Below are 15,008 nucleotides of genomic sequence, written 5' to 3'. Positions count from 1 at the left end.
TTCTCTATGGAGAATGCTATTAAATCTATGCACTATGGATAGTACGTGATATTTAGCTGACCTTTACAAGCATGGATTTGCATACAAAAAGCTGTGATAAAAAGTTTGGTTTGTGATTAATTGATTTCTTGTCTATGTTACCTTGTTGTATGGTTAAGTAATGACGAAGTATTAAAAAAATACACATATTATAATATAAATTGATCTGTAGCCTATGAATGGATATTATAATATTATGAAAACTTACTATAGATAGAACTAAGTGCGTTTAATTTTTACAACCAACCTCAGTAGAAGCGATCTTATTTGATCGCTTTTGACTACTTCTTCGTAAACCGCACTAAATATTCATATCTTGTATGAATCATTATTTGGAAAATAAAATTTACCAAACTTCAGCCCGTAAACAAACGAAGAACACTCGTTTCTCGAAGTTTTGTCAACAAACTGAATCGATTCGAGTTCAAAGAGAATTCCAAATAATGGCGAGACCAAAAACGATAAATCAAATCGACGGCAACGCGAAACAAACAGAACGGCAGAACTTTCATTTCATTCGCGCTCAGCGGAGTGCATTTTACTTGTAACGCTACTGTGGGAACTCGAACTCGAACGAATCTCACAATAATGTCGTTATTATGACGTATGTTATGCACAGAAATATTGCAATATGTATATTTTTATATCTATCGCGACCGTGGTGACGAATGAATGGAGTGGAAAATTACATAGTCTTATAAGTTACAAAGCCATCTCAAACATTTTGCACTCTATTTCAATCTAGGTTTCAATTTTGATTGAATCTTCACATAATATAATGTCCCTATTTTAACAGTTAAAACTGAAAACAACGACTCATGAATTTTATTTGCCATTGATAGAAGAAAATTGTCTCACAATCAACAATTACTGTATCATAAATATTAAACAGCTTAAAACTAAACTGCTCCTTGCGTTTTTATATAAAGTTTTTTTTTACCAAAATAATAGTAGGTAGGTAGGTTTTTTCCACAATAAATAAAGGAATTAAATCCGTTTTACGAAAAAATCGGTAATGTGTAATAAATTATTTTGTTCGAAATCACATAGTAAGGCCTGTACAAGAGGACAGATAGTTCTAAAGATATTGTTTTAATAAACTCTGAAAATATGCTTAAAATTTTGTTTTCTTCCATACTTTGTATTTATATTTCAAAACAAAACCAAACAATTCTTCCTCGTGTACGTTAAATAAAGCATGAATTTAATATTTGACTTGAATAACAATTGTACAACTTTATTAACTTTCTTTCTCAGTTATAAATACATACGTCTTTTTAAGCTATTGCATAGCTTCTATCGCGGGCCTTGAGCGCGGGGACCGCATCCAGAAATTCCGTAACGATAAAACCTCACGCTCCCCACTCCGACGGGCGCGGAGGTGTGGCTTGAAGGCATGCTATGCAATAGCTTTACCGCGGCAGTCCCCGAGTGCCACACGTCTTTTTTATACTTAGGTAGGTCTTTGGGCGATCTCTGATTGAAAATTAAAAAAATCTAGGGACTCATTGAAAGGTTCTGGTCACTTACTCCCGATCTGTGAAACATATTACCTACTCAAAAATGATGGATAGAAAATTATTATTTTATAGTTCTTTTTACAAAAGGCCGTCCTATCGTTACATTGTTCAATCTCCAGCAGACTTCTTATATTTAAAATACATTAATAACAATCAGTCATAAGTAAGTATTATCAATGATCTTTCCTACCAGGGCGACAGAAACTCCAAGGATTCCCTAAATGGGTTACGGGTTACACTTAAACTTTTCACTCCAACCTGAATCTAGTTTTCTTTGCCGGCATTCTTCAAAGCTTTATCTCGCGGTGCTTGCTTTGTTTTCGTTTTGTGAACTTTGCAAATACTTAATCCCCTTTTTGGAACACGCTTTTCGTTTTTACAATTCTAATATTTGCACTATAACACGTACGGTAACTGTACTGTTAATTCTTTGAGTTAGGAATGTAGTTTTAAATACGTTTAGACATAAGAAGAAATGTACATTCTTTGTGAATAATATTTTGATAACGGATCATTTTCATAAAAAAACGTTAAACTGGCATCTCATAGGTAATTTGTTACCGCATGCAACATTGTATAAACAATTTAAAAACAAATTAAATTGCCACTACATAACAATGAATTAAAAAAATAGTATTTAGCTGTATTACTACTTAACTGATTGGTAGAGTTCGTTAAAAAATGGATTGTGTTATTTTCACTTTATTTATGTAACCATAGCCTTTCCTCATGACAATATTAGTATAGATTTACATACAAACGAGCATGTACTTTATTAATTAAATTGATAAAAACTTATTTACGCTACACACGTAAATCCACCATATTAACAATAATTTACAATAATCTAATGTTCTAATCATCACGTCATGTGTGTCCAGAAATGACCAAAATTTACATAACCCGTAACTGCGGCACGGAAAATTTAATCTTTTCGCTAATTAGTACAAAGGCCCGGCTGACCTACTTAATATGCATTTTACATAAATCTAATTTTGAGCCTTTTGTTTCAGGTACTTTTGTGTACGCGATGAAGTTGTCCAGAATACGTATTTATTATTTATTGCATAAGAAGTAAAGAAAAGCTAATATACCTCATTCAAGAATATAATATAAACAACACAATATAGTCACTTTATTGCTACCAAACTATTTATGCTTAGTTATATGACTAAAACGCTCTGGAATCTCACGAGGAAATTGAATTAAAATAAAATATAATTATGACGTTCTATGCGGCTACATATTATATTTAAAATAAAAATAGTCAACAAAAATCAACTTCATCTTTAACTTGTTATAATGAAACCAAATTCATTATAACAATATTTCAAAAATGAATAAAAAAGTTTTTCCTATTTATTTTGGAGATATACATTGAACTTTGTCGATCGAATATTACATAGTTCAGCAAAATTTACATTCTTATTTCTTGTATACCTGAATTGCTTTCAAAAACCTCTTACATACCTTCAGGCAAACAGAACGCCAAAGTTGTGTAAGACAATGTAAATTTTTTGCAGTTGCTGTCATGAAAGCACTACCGAACTATTTTAGAAGCGATAAGAAGCTTCGTGACGTTGCGGAGACAAAGCTGTACATGCACTGGGAAATGCACATTTCGAAACCTTACAACCAAACGAGCAATTACCAACCTTAACACAACAGCGGAGAACTCAAAATCCCAAACAGCCATCTTGTATCGATATGCTCTTAGTGGCGCTTGTAAACAAATTTATATGCACCTCGAATGTGCATAACCAAAAATGATATTTATTAGATAGGCGCAGAGCTTATTTTCCCATGTACGTGAGAGCTATTTTTCTTCTAGAGACATCTTGCAGATGCTATCAGGAACAACATGTCAACCTTACTATTAAGGTTTAAGAGAACGGTTCGTACCCAGAATGTTCGAGAAGTTCATGCATTTTAACGTAACCATTAAACGAGGTGACTAAAGCAGCCGTTATATAATGCTCTATTTGCTTCGAATTTCAGATGTTTGTTTGTTGCAAAGATAATACTGTATATTATACCATGTCATAGGAGGTAGATACATAGTAGGGCAAACTCTTGTATTTATAATGTTCCAGGGATAAGTATAACCTCTCAATGTATTGAATGTTCTCTTTCCATCCAGACGAGTATATTTTAACTGTAGAATTGATATTTTCCTGATTTACAGCTTATCTTCCAAACTAAGGATTAGGGCTACTTCTGACAAATTTCCTCAAGAAAAATGAACTGCACATCACTTTTAATTATAGCTATGTATATATTATTTCTCGAATGTAATTTATGCATTCATTTCAAACATACAAAATTATTCGACATTGTTATCATCTGTAATCCCATTAGGGACCCAATAACAATGTAACAAATTGTTATGATAACGGTAACAATAAAGCATGTAACGATAACCGTTTATATAATAACTGTTACATTTATTGTTATTACGCAATAACCTTTTCTTGGACAGCTGAGAAACGTTAGCTCGTACTGTCGCTGCTTGTTTTATATTATCCGTTTTAACTGACTGCAGCAGAATGAGGGTTATGTTTTTTGAGTGTTTGTATGTTTCTTTTCCACAGTGAAAATGGGTTTAACTGATGAATTAAGGCTAAAGTGGGGTCAGATTCATTTTAATAGATAGAAGATGAGAAATAAATAATTTGTTTAAATTGTGCCATTTTTTACCTATATATTTTAAAGGTAAATTAGCACATAATTAATGGTCAATTAGATCGTCCTACAGTGGTGTCAGTCGATTCATTTTAATAGATTAGAAGATGAGAAATAAATAATTATTTTGTTAAAATTGTGCCATTTTTTACCTATATATTTTAAAGGTAAATAAGCACATAATTAATGGTCAATTAGATCGTCCTAGATTTAAGTGCAATTTAATCCATCAGTCCCCGGAATCACAGACACAATAGAAAATCTATTGTGTCGTGGCCCGATCGGGGCGCTCGGTGGTCAATTGCAACTACTATAAATACAAATTCCGCATAAATTAAGATATTTGTCACATAAATATCTCACATACAAATACATACACACACGTAATATTATACAAACTAAATGCCAATATCAAAAGGCAACAATTAAGTGTCATACAACTCCACTTCGTACAGGTGAAAATGAAAAGAGTTGGCGACAAAGTTCGTCAAAGTTTGTACCAATTTTGTCACGAATTGGGTCACGTTTGTGAAAGAAAAACAATTACATAACTGGAATATTACTAGATGCGACTTGCGGTTTTGTAGTACATTCACATACGAATTAAATATTCTTCTATGGTAAAAAGTAGCCCATGTCACTCTCTAGTCTCTTACAACAAACACAAAAATCATATTATTATGTCAATGGCTTTGTAATGAAAAAATTATATGATCAAGGAATTGTTTCTAAAATTTTTTTTCCTATTTCGATGCTATCGAAGGATTGAACGTCCTGCCTTGGAACAGGCTAAAATAAAACATTAACCCGGCGTCATTGAGGTTGGGTCAAAATGACCCGGCTTGTTTATAATTTACAATATCTTTGTAATTACGTGCACGATTGTGCTGTTCTTTGTAGTAGCTGGAGCTAATAATGTAAATTAAACGTTTTGGAAGTGAAATTCTTTCGAGGTCGAGTGTACTGGGAGCTACACGCGTGTATTTCCGAAAAAGGTAAATATGACCCATCCTCACAATTGATGTAACAATTTCGCGCCATGGCTAAGTTATCGATTTTTACTGTTGTGTATGATTTATTGGTGTCTGCAAACATTTTTTTTGCTTGTTTCAGTGAATTTAATGTTTTTGTTTGTCCGACAGGTACTTATTATAAAATAGGTACTATAAACGGATAGAATAGAAAATATCACGTATGATGGCGGGTTTAGACTCTTGTCTGACTCAGACTTACCTTATTATGATGATGAAGTAGAAGAAGAGGATCATGTAAGAGTGCGGAGTGTGTTTCAAGCGGAGAAAAGCGAAAACCCGAATTCAATACCTTTTACAATAAAACTAAATATGGGGTTGACGTCGCTGATGATCTTTGTGCCTCCTATGATGTGAGTCGTAACTCCAAAAGTTGGCCCCTGACAATTTTTATGCCATGTTGGACACACAGGAATTAATGCGCTTATAATACGTCACATAAATAAAAACAAACCAAACGATAAGCGACGTAATTTTTTGAAAAACTTAGGTCTTGCTCTGGTCTTAGAACATTTGATAATTCGCCAGGAATTGATCGATAGCAATGAAAAATGGGCAAAATAATCAGATAATTTATTGGTGGATCATCAGAGGAGCCACCTGCAGTTCCCGCAAAAGATGTTAAGTGTGTCCGGAAATAAAAATAGTAAAACAAAACATTTTTGTCAAGCTTGCCCTAAATTTATTTGTCCTGAACGCATCATGGCTTTCTGAATTGATTTCATTTATAACGAAGATTCTAATTAGCTTTGTTAAAGTTTTTTTCTAATATATTTAGACATGAGTTGATAAAAATGCTATTTGTAACCAAAATTACTGGTTATTAGCGTAGTAATGACATGAAAACGTAAGAGGTCTATATTTTGTTCCTATTTTTATGAGTTTATGTCAAAGTTGATTAAAGTGAATAAAACGTTGGTTAATTATTATTTTTATTTTATATTATCAAATCCAGAATACCTATAACCTATAATAATAACACAGAAAACTAATTTTCTTAAAAAGTTTAAAAATAACAACTATAAAATATATGGGTAATATTGACCCACCTCAACGTTCGCGTATCTGTTTTCTACCACAATGACGCCGGGTTAAAACGGATAAGCTGGAACAAAGCCGCTAATGAGAAACGATATGAGATAACGCTAAATGGATTAAAGACTAATGGATAGTTACAAAGGCTAGACTGATAAGTAGGGTTCCTTTAAATCTAGAAAATTATTTGTGATAGTGACGAAAATATATAAAATTAGTCCCAAATAGGTACAAATTGAATCAAAAATAAATAGTTAAAATTAACTGAAACGTCGAGTCGTAAAGTTGCTTATAAATGCATAGGAAAACAAATTTTAAATAATCAGAATAAAGATTTTATGAAGTTAGTCATTTTTATAAGAATTTAATTAAGTTTATAAACTGCAATTTCCATAGCATTATTAACACATTATTAATGAGGATTGGCCGATGATCAAAATCAAATACGCATGTTATAATTACTACTTATAGCATGTTCGCAAAATATTATAATAATTAATAAGAAAACAATAATATTATATTAATGCGATATTATGTCGCACGTACCTACACCCTTAAATACGTATGAGTATGAATATAATACACAGATTTTTATAAAGAGAGTAAAGAGAATGTTATATGTAGTCCTAAAACAACAAAGTTACTATCAGCGTAGTCGAGCTGCTTAATTTATCGTGATTTTAAATTGCGATAAAAACATTGTCCCATAAATAGACCCTACGCTGTATGCGAGAGTTTAGTTCGTATAAGAATTTATTTGAACAATAGAATTTTAAAATATTTAAAAATGTTATTCTAAAGTTACAAAAAAAAGTTAATCGGTTAGGTATATTAAATAATATATAAATTTGGTTGAAAATAATGCGAGATAAAGCTGTTGCAATTAAATTAATGTAATTTTAATTACTTACTAGTAAACCAGGATGCAGTTTTTGTTTCATAACAGCAGTGTGTATTAAATTATTGTTTTTAATCGACCACTATAATAATTAATAAACACTACATAATTGACATTCACATGTCAGTTTGACAGCCTAATTTATCGAATTGGCGCGCGCCGCCGAATTCTTAATTTGAAAAGTTTGTTTTTTTTTTCAGTCAGTTACAGAGCGTTGTCTATGGAGTCCTTTGACATTCCGGCCAGTGTAACCGCAACATCAACAACGTGCAAATTAATTAACCGTAGTCACGCGTGGACGCAATATATCAATCAAGTGGCCGTTTCATTTGCCTGTCCGTGTGAACACCACAATTGTTCTCGTGGGGCTCTTTTGACGTTTTTACTGAGCGCCAAAATGGAGGAATTTTTTTTTTACTGAAAATAGAAGTAATTATTTGAATGGTAAATGTTAAAATACGATTATGTTTCAGAAGATAATTTCGATTTAATAATCTTATAGTTATTGATATTTTCTTTGTTTTGAATTAATATCTTATAAATCTTTCTCATAAATTTGTCCATCTATCATGTATGTATCGATATTTTGAAACTTTTGATAACATCGACCCATTTCCTAAGTTGTCTAGCGCCTAAACAGCACAATCTCCGTTCAAAGGAAGTGATTCTCATCTTCAAATTTTATTACATACATTTTCAAATGCGCTTTTGTTCCAGACGTACAGACAGGCGTTATTACCGGCTATTTTTACGCCCAATTTTACGGCTTACTTTGTGAAATGCAGTAGATCACAGCCCCTACCATTGTGACTCGCACGCGATCTTTATTGTGTCATAAATGTGATATTGGTGTCGTAAAGCTTATGATAATTTGAATTTCGAATTATGGAACACCGAAAACGCTATGTTATCTATGCTAAGATCGTTTGACGGTTTTATGAACATCATCTTAGTTGTTTTGCATTTTGGACACGAATGTTTTGAAGTCACGAAAGTGCAATGAAAAAAGCTAGTAAGGAATATACTAATAAGGAATATTTTCTTTTGCTGCCTGTTTTTAAATATTTTATAATATTCTTATTTCTTTGCAATATCCTCAATAAATGAATAAGTTCTTCAGTTTTTCTATTTAACCGTAAAATAAATCATTTATGTGTCAGGACATGAATTTTAAAATATTTCTTACAATTCCGATACCTATTTTTGAACATCGATATGATCATTGATATTTTCTCTACCATGGGAAAATGGCCGATGCATTATTAATCTTGTTTAATTATAATTTTTATTATTTTTAAACTCATCGCCTTCTTATAGTAAGGGTTACGCATATTTTTTTAACTGGACTTTATTTATGCACCATTTCCGCGGGGGACTTTGACAAATGTCCGCCATTTTCGTTTCCCTTTTACCTTATGTAGTTAACCTGTAAAATATTTATTGTTATTTTTATTGTGCCGCAATAATTATAAAATTCTGAATGTTCATTGTTTAAATATCAGTTTTTTTTTAAATATTTAAACGTTAATGGACTTTGTGAAAGTGAATAAAAATAATTGACGAATTATCTAAACCTATGATCTATTAAAGCCTGGTAACGCCAATATAATTAAAATAGTAAATGTAGAAATTAAACGTTTATTGTTTGTGGTGTGTTCCTTCATCCTTCCCTACATACGAGCACAACCAATCATCGCGTGGTCACTAACCACGTGACACGTCCAATAAGACGTGAACGCGACGTTCGTGTCGCTGAAGTCAGTCGGGTTCGCTCCGTGCCTTCGCGAGGTTCGGGACTCGGCCACCGCCGGAGAGCTTCCACGAGGCTCTCTAGATCATCAGGCATTGTGCCCTTGTAACATCACCGGGGTATCCCGTGCCCCGGCCCTTGGTCGCGCTCACCGCCGCGTGTGTGTTTGTGTGGAGTGTGGGACTGGACGCCGTTCTTGCCCGCCGCGAGCTGGAGGACCCTGACCGCGTGGCGGCGCGTGTGTTCTGGACGCTACTCCCTCCGACGAGGTACGTGCCGTGTGTATCCTGTCTATCCCTCTTTGCTAACACCACGTAGATCTAAATACAGTCCACTTTCATATCGAGAATATATTTACGTATATTTTTATATTGGCGCGACCATTGAGTGGTCACTTCGAGCAGGATAATACCTGATGATTCCACCGCCCTTATTAGGATACTCATTGTGTAGGACCTAATAAGCGATTAGTAGTATCTTCAATGCGAAATACTATTTAATATACCGCATATAATAGAACGACAATGCGTCTTCTACTATTCATATAAAATATATTTTAAACCCGCCCTTATTAGGATACTCATTGTAGGCCCTAATAAGCGATTTAATAGTACATTCATTGTGAAATAACTATAATATACCGCATAGATCGACATTGCGTCATCTATTATTTTTTGCTTAAAATATATTTTATTCCGCCCGTAACATTAAGTTACGCGTATATTATTATTAACCGCTCATATGCTTGAGAAAAAAAAAATGACCCCTTACTTAGCTACGCGCAACCACAGTTGCAAAAACACGATCGAGAATCTTGTTTCGTGCAACTGTGGTTGCAAAGCGACTTTCTTATTTCAATTGATTATAAACTCTATTTCATACTCTCAGAGTCTAATTTTTACGTATTTAAACCAAAGACAACTAATTGATTCGTCTATTTCTCCCCAGTACTACCAACCTTTCAAACAGAATTTTGGGAATATCTTAGTTTGTATCTTACGTGTCTTACAAGGAAGTGTTAAAATATGCCGTAATTGTTGTATTTTATTGATTTCTACTCGTGTTTACTTACTAGATTATTCTCTAACATGTGTTTTATTGTTATAAAGTAATATTTTAGTGACCGTTGTAATAAATATGTAATAAAGACGACTTTAAAAGTTAGTACACTTTAGACGATTTCATAACTTTTTAAGGTATACGGTAATCATATATTGTAAAAATAACACAGTTTTGTATAGTATTATTACAATAGCAATCGATTACAGTCAATATATTTGAAGTACTCCTCTCGCGGAAGTCATAAATTAAGTTTTAATAGCGGTGCGTCGAACGCGCGGCGCACGTTCCAGAGCACTAGCAAAGTAGGCTACCTTTATTTTTTTTGCAAGCTATTTAGCGTATTTTATTTTTGCAACTGTGGTTGCGCAAAGCATATGAGCGGTTAAAATAGTTAATTAAAACTATATTCATATCGTTTATCCGCAGTTATAACGCTAAAATCATTATAAATCGAACATATTTCATCATATTTATTTACCCGCTACCCGCACTCGAAATTTATAACGTTATCTAGGTCATTCCGCGATCCGCTGTTATAATCCGACCATATTGAAAATTCATACTCGGTTCATATTACGCTTGCGTCGCTGACCTACTTTATTTAGTCGTATTACTTGTTATTGTAACTTGTATTGTAACATTCTCTGTTTGAATATATACTTTTGTTATTAAAAATGCCGCCTAAGAAAATGACTAAGTTACCTGATAGTGACGCTTCGGATGTTAATGATTCGGAAGATATAAATGATTCGCAGTTATCCATGTTATTAGCTAAACGCGAAGTTATATTCGAAATGGTGCAACAAATGTATGATTTGTCTTTAAACGTTCATAACAACGCCTCGCTTATGGAAAGTTTCCTTGACGAGTCCGCGCAGATAGAATCATTACGTGAAAGATTTGAAAAGTGTTTAGACGAATACAATACTCGCTTATTATTATTAACACCTACCGCGAAACCTGATTATAAAAGCCTCGTTGCATTCGAGTCTTTATATAGCAGAGTTATAAGAATTAAATCGCAATATTCGCAACCAAGTCCGTCACACGGAGATATTAATAATTTGCATAAAAATAGGCCTAAATTGCCGCCTATCGAGTTGGTACCATTTTCGGGTGATATTCGCTCATTTCCGCTGTTTCTTTCGAATTTTGAATCAGTTGTTCATAACAATCCAGGCCTTACAGATGCCGAGCGTTTATATTATTTACTAGGTAAATTAACGGGGAAGGCCACAACTGTTATAGCTGGTATAACCCCCTCCGCTGAAAATTATAATTTAATTTTACAAACTTTAAAAAATAAATATGATGATAAACGTATGTTGGTTTCCGCGTATTTAAATCAAATGTTTGATTTTAAACCTTTGCATTCTCCATCCGCGACAAACTTTGATTTATTTACTGATAACTTTATCAGCGCAGTGCGCGCCTTACAGAATATAAAGTTAGATAATATTACAGATTTAATGATTGTTCATATCGCGTTGAAGAAGTTAGATTCAGATACTGTTCGCGCTTTCGAGACTAAGTTTGGTAGTGAAATGCCTACTTTTGATAACTTAGTTCAATTTATTCAAACTCGTGCGAAGGTATTAGAACGCATTCATCCTTCCACAAATTCGGGAATAAATAAACCGCCTCGAAAGAATAATTATAACCGCAGTTTAAATAATACTTCTTCCGCACCGCCTAAGACGTATCAGTCTTACGTAACAACCGCTGATTCCGCATATAGTTGTCTTTGTACAAATATTACGCATCAACATTTATTTAAATGTTCGAGTTTTCATAAAATGAGTCCGCAGGAACGTTTTAAATACGTAAAGGATAGAAACGCGTGTATAAATTGTCTCAGTATTAAACATCGAGTTTCTAGTTGTTCGTCTAATTCTAATTGCCGCATTTGTAAATTAAAACATCATACGATGTTACATTTGAAACGCGAATCGTCCATTCCCTCGCCTGCGTCTCACCCCCCGCCGCGCAGCACACCGCCGTTGCCTGCGCCGTCACCGCCGTCGGGCGAATGCCGCCCTGACGTAATTGCGCTATATACCGCTAGCTATACAGCTGATACTGATAACGCATTTCAATGCAACGCGCCCGCGAATAAACAACATACTATTTTATTATCAACCGCTGAAGTCGTAGCTTATAATTGTAAAGGCGAACGGCTTGTTATTCGCGCGCTTTTAGATTCCGCTTCGCAAAGTCACTTCATTACGAATGAATGTTGTGAACGTTTAGGTATTAAACCGCAGAAAACCGAACGTACTATTATTAAGGGGTTCGGTGGTTCAGAAAAAATTGTAAATAGTAATTCCGTAAATATAAAATTTTATTCGCGTCTTGACAACAACATATCTTTTAATATTTCACCGCTAGTTGTTGATCATGTTACGGATTTACTACCTACCGCTGTTATAGACACTTCTGTCTTATCGCATATTTCGCATTTACCGCTCGCAGATGAGAGTTTTGGTACGCCAAATAAAATCGATTTATTAATCGGTGCTTCTCTGTTCCCTCATCTGCTTCTCCCCGACGTAGTTCATGCATCTCGTGACTCGTCGGCGCCCGCTGCATTGCGCACGGTGTTAGGCTATGTAATAATGGGTTCAGTACCCACCATACCTAACATATATAAACCGCCCTTGACGTGTTGTCACGTTCAAGAGACCGCCGCTATTGACTCATTAGTCAGGCGTTTCTGGGAGCTCGAGGAGCTTCCTACCGCACCGCCCGTTCAACATCCCGATGATGTTGAATGTGAAGAATATTATAAATTAACTACAACCCGCGACCCCGTGAGTGGTAGATATATTGTTTCGCTTCCATTTAAGGATGATTTCTACACTCTCGGTGACTCATTTAATATTGCCCGCAAAACGTTTCATATGCCTCGAAAGAAAGCTTCAAGCTTCACCTAAATTAAGGTTGGCATATGATGACGTCATAAAAGATTATCTAACGAAAAATTATGTTTCACCCGCGCCTCCGTATGATCCGCGTGACCCTACACCTATTTATATTATACCGCATCACGCTGTTCTGCGCGAGGATAAATCGTCGACTAAGCTGCGCATGGTTTTAGATGCTAGCATGCCAACTTCTGGAAGCCAGCGTTCGTTGAATGACCTTCTGCATGTTGGGCCGAATTTACAAGGCAATTTGTTTACAATAATTTTAGGTTTTCGTCTCCACGCGATTGCCATGACCGCCGATTGCCGCCAACAGTTTCTGCAGATATTCGTGCGTGAGTTTGATCGTCGTTTTCAATGTTTTTTATATCGTTTCAGCCCGCAGGATCCGCTGCTCCTTTATCAATTTAATCGAGTTTGCTTCGGCATCAAGTCTAGTCCTTATCATGCACTGCGCACGGTAAGACAGCTCGTAGAAGATGACGGCGCGAAATATCCGCTCGCGAGTGGCATTGCGTCTTCCTCGTTGTATATGGATGATATCGCCTTCTCTATTCCCACGGAATGTGAAGCAGTTTCCGCGTCGCAGCAGCTCATCGATTTGTTTAAGGGAGCTCAGTGGGATCTAGTTAAATGGAATAGTAATAGTAAAAATGTGTTAGATAATCTTCCCGCTTCGCACAAACTTTTACCCTCCGCGGTGGAGTTTGATAAGACCGTGCAACATAAATTATTTTGTCTGCATTGGTCTACTGTTCATGATTGTTTTTATTTTAAAATTACCGCTCCCGCCGATGTGATGTGCCCTAAGCACTCCATCTTGTCAATTACCGCCCGCCTGTGGGACATGATGGGCATCGTTGCTCCCACAGTCGTGTATAACATCCCATCAGATAATTTCTACATGTTTCTGGTATTGAAAATCCCGCTGACATTCTTTCGCGTGGCATTACGCCACAAGATCTCGTACCGCACCCTCTGTGGTTCCACGGACCACAGTGGGCTCGTTCGGACCCATCTGATTGGCCTCTTAGGAGTCTCGATGGTGAGTCTATTGCAGACATTCCCGAACGAAAATTATTAGCGCACACTGTGTGCCCGCCTATAAAGCATTGCGCTTTATACGATACCGCCCTTCGCGTCTCGTCGCGTCGTGTATTTTATATTTATAGGTTCCTTATATTATTAACCCGCCGCGGTGTTATGATGACCGTAGAGGAACCTAATTTCGCTGAGAATAAAATTATCCCCGCCCTGCAAAATAAATATTTTGCAGAGGAGTATTATAATATACTCTTTTATAAATTTTATTCGCAGGCTCTCAACCGCTTGAGGCCTTTTATTCGCAACAGACTTATCCTCATCGGACGTCTAAGCGATTCCGCCCTGGAATATGCACATAAGCATCCAGTGATATCACCGCGCAATGATCACCTAATTATCATGATCATTGACTATTGTCAAATTAAATATTTTATGAATATTGTAACGCATTTGTTTCGTGTTATTTTGATTACCGCGCTTTTATTGGCTTTGCCCGCGCCTCAAGTCGAGTCTGATCACGTCGGTTTGCTTGATGGGTTCTCGCTGCTGGACGGGTTGGTTCGGTCGTTTTGGAGACGTTGGAGAGTGGAATGCTTGCACGGTTTGCGGGTTGGGCGGAAATGGAATTCGCCTTCCACACCTGTTACTCCTGGAACGGTCGTGGTTGTAATAAATGATAATGCACCGCCCCTAACCTGGCCTTTAGCCGTCGTAGAGAAAGTACATCCTTCAAAGGACGACGTCGCGCGCGTTTGTACAGTTAGAACCGCCAAGGGAACTTACCTTCGCCCGGTCGTTCGTTTATGTCCGCTTCCAAGACAATGGTTATATCGCATTAGTATATTGCCGCAGTTAGTTGAGTTTAATTTTAGGTTTTGCACCGCTTTCGTTTATGATTTGTTGGTTGTAATACCGCCGTGACTTTAGGAATTTTTTATACCCCGCTCGCTTTACGCGATCCTAGAGTCATAGAATTTGTTAGTTGTAATACCGCCGTGACTTTAGGAATTTATATACCCCGCT

At 35.7% G+C, this 15,008-nt stretch overlaps 1 protein-coding gene and 1 pseudogene across 1 annotated transcript in view; both read left to right on the top strand.

The window, feature by feature from the left end:
* LOC149908754 (kinesin-like protein CG14535) overlaps positions 1-15,008 on the top strand; it is a 303,719-nt gene that overhangs the window by 151,370 nt on the left and 137,341 nt on the right. The window lies entirely within an intron of this gene.
* Positions 11,986-14,906, top strand: LOC149908756 (uncharacterized; annotated as a pseudogene).

The sequence above is a fragment of the Colias eurytheme genome, chromosome 4, assembly GCF_061535395.1.
Source record: "Colias eurytheme isolate Ceu_HAF_F1 chromosome 4, ilColEury1 Martin Lab GWU primary, whole genome shotgun sequence".
NCBI classification, from domain to species: Eukaryota; Metazoa; Arthropoda; class Insecta; order Lepidoptera; family Pieridae; genus Colias; species Colias eurytheme.
This window is presented reverse-complemented; position numbering and strand designations above follow the sequence as displayed.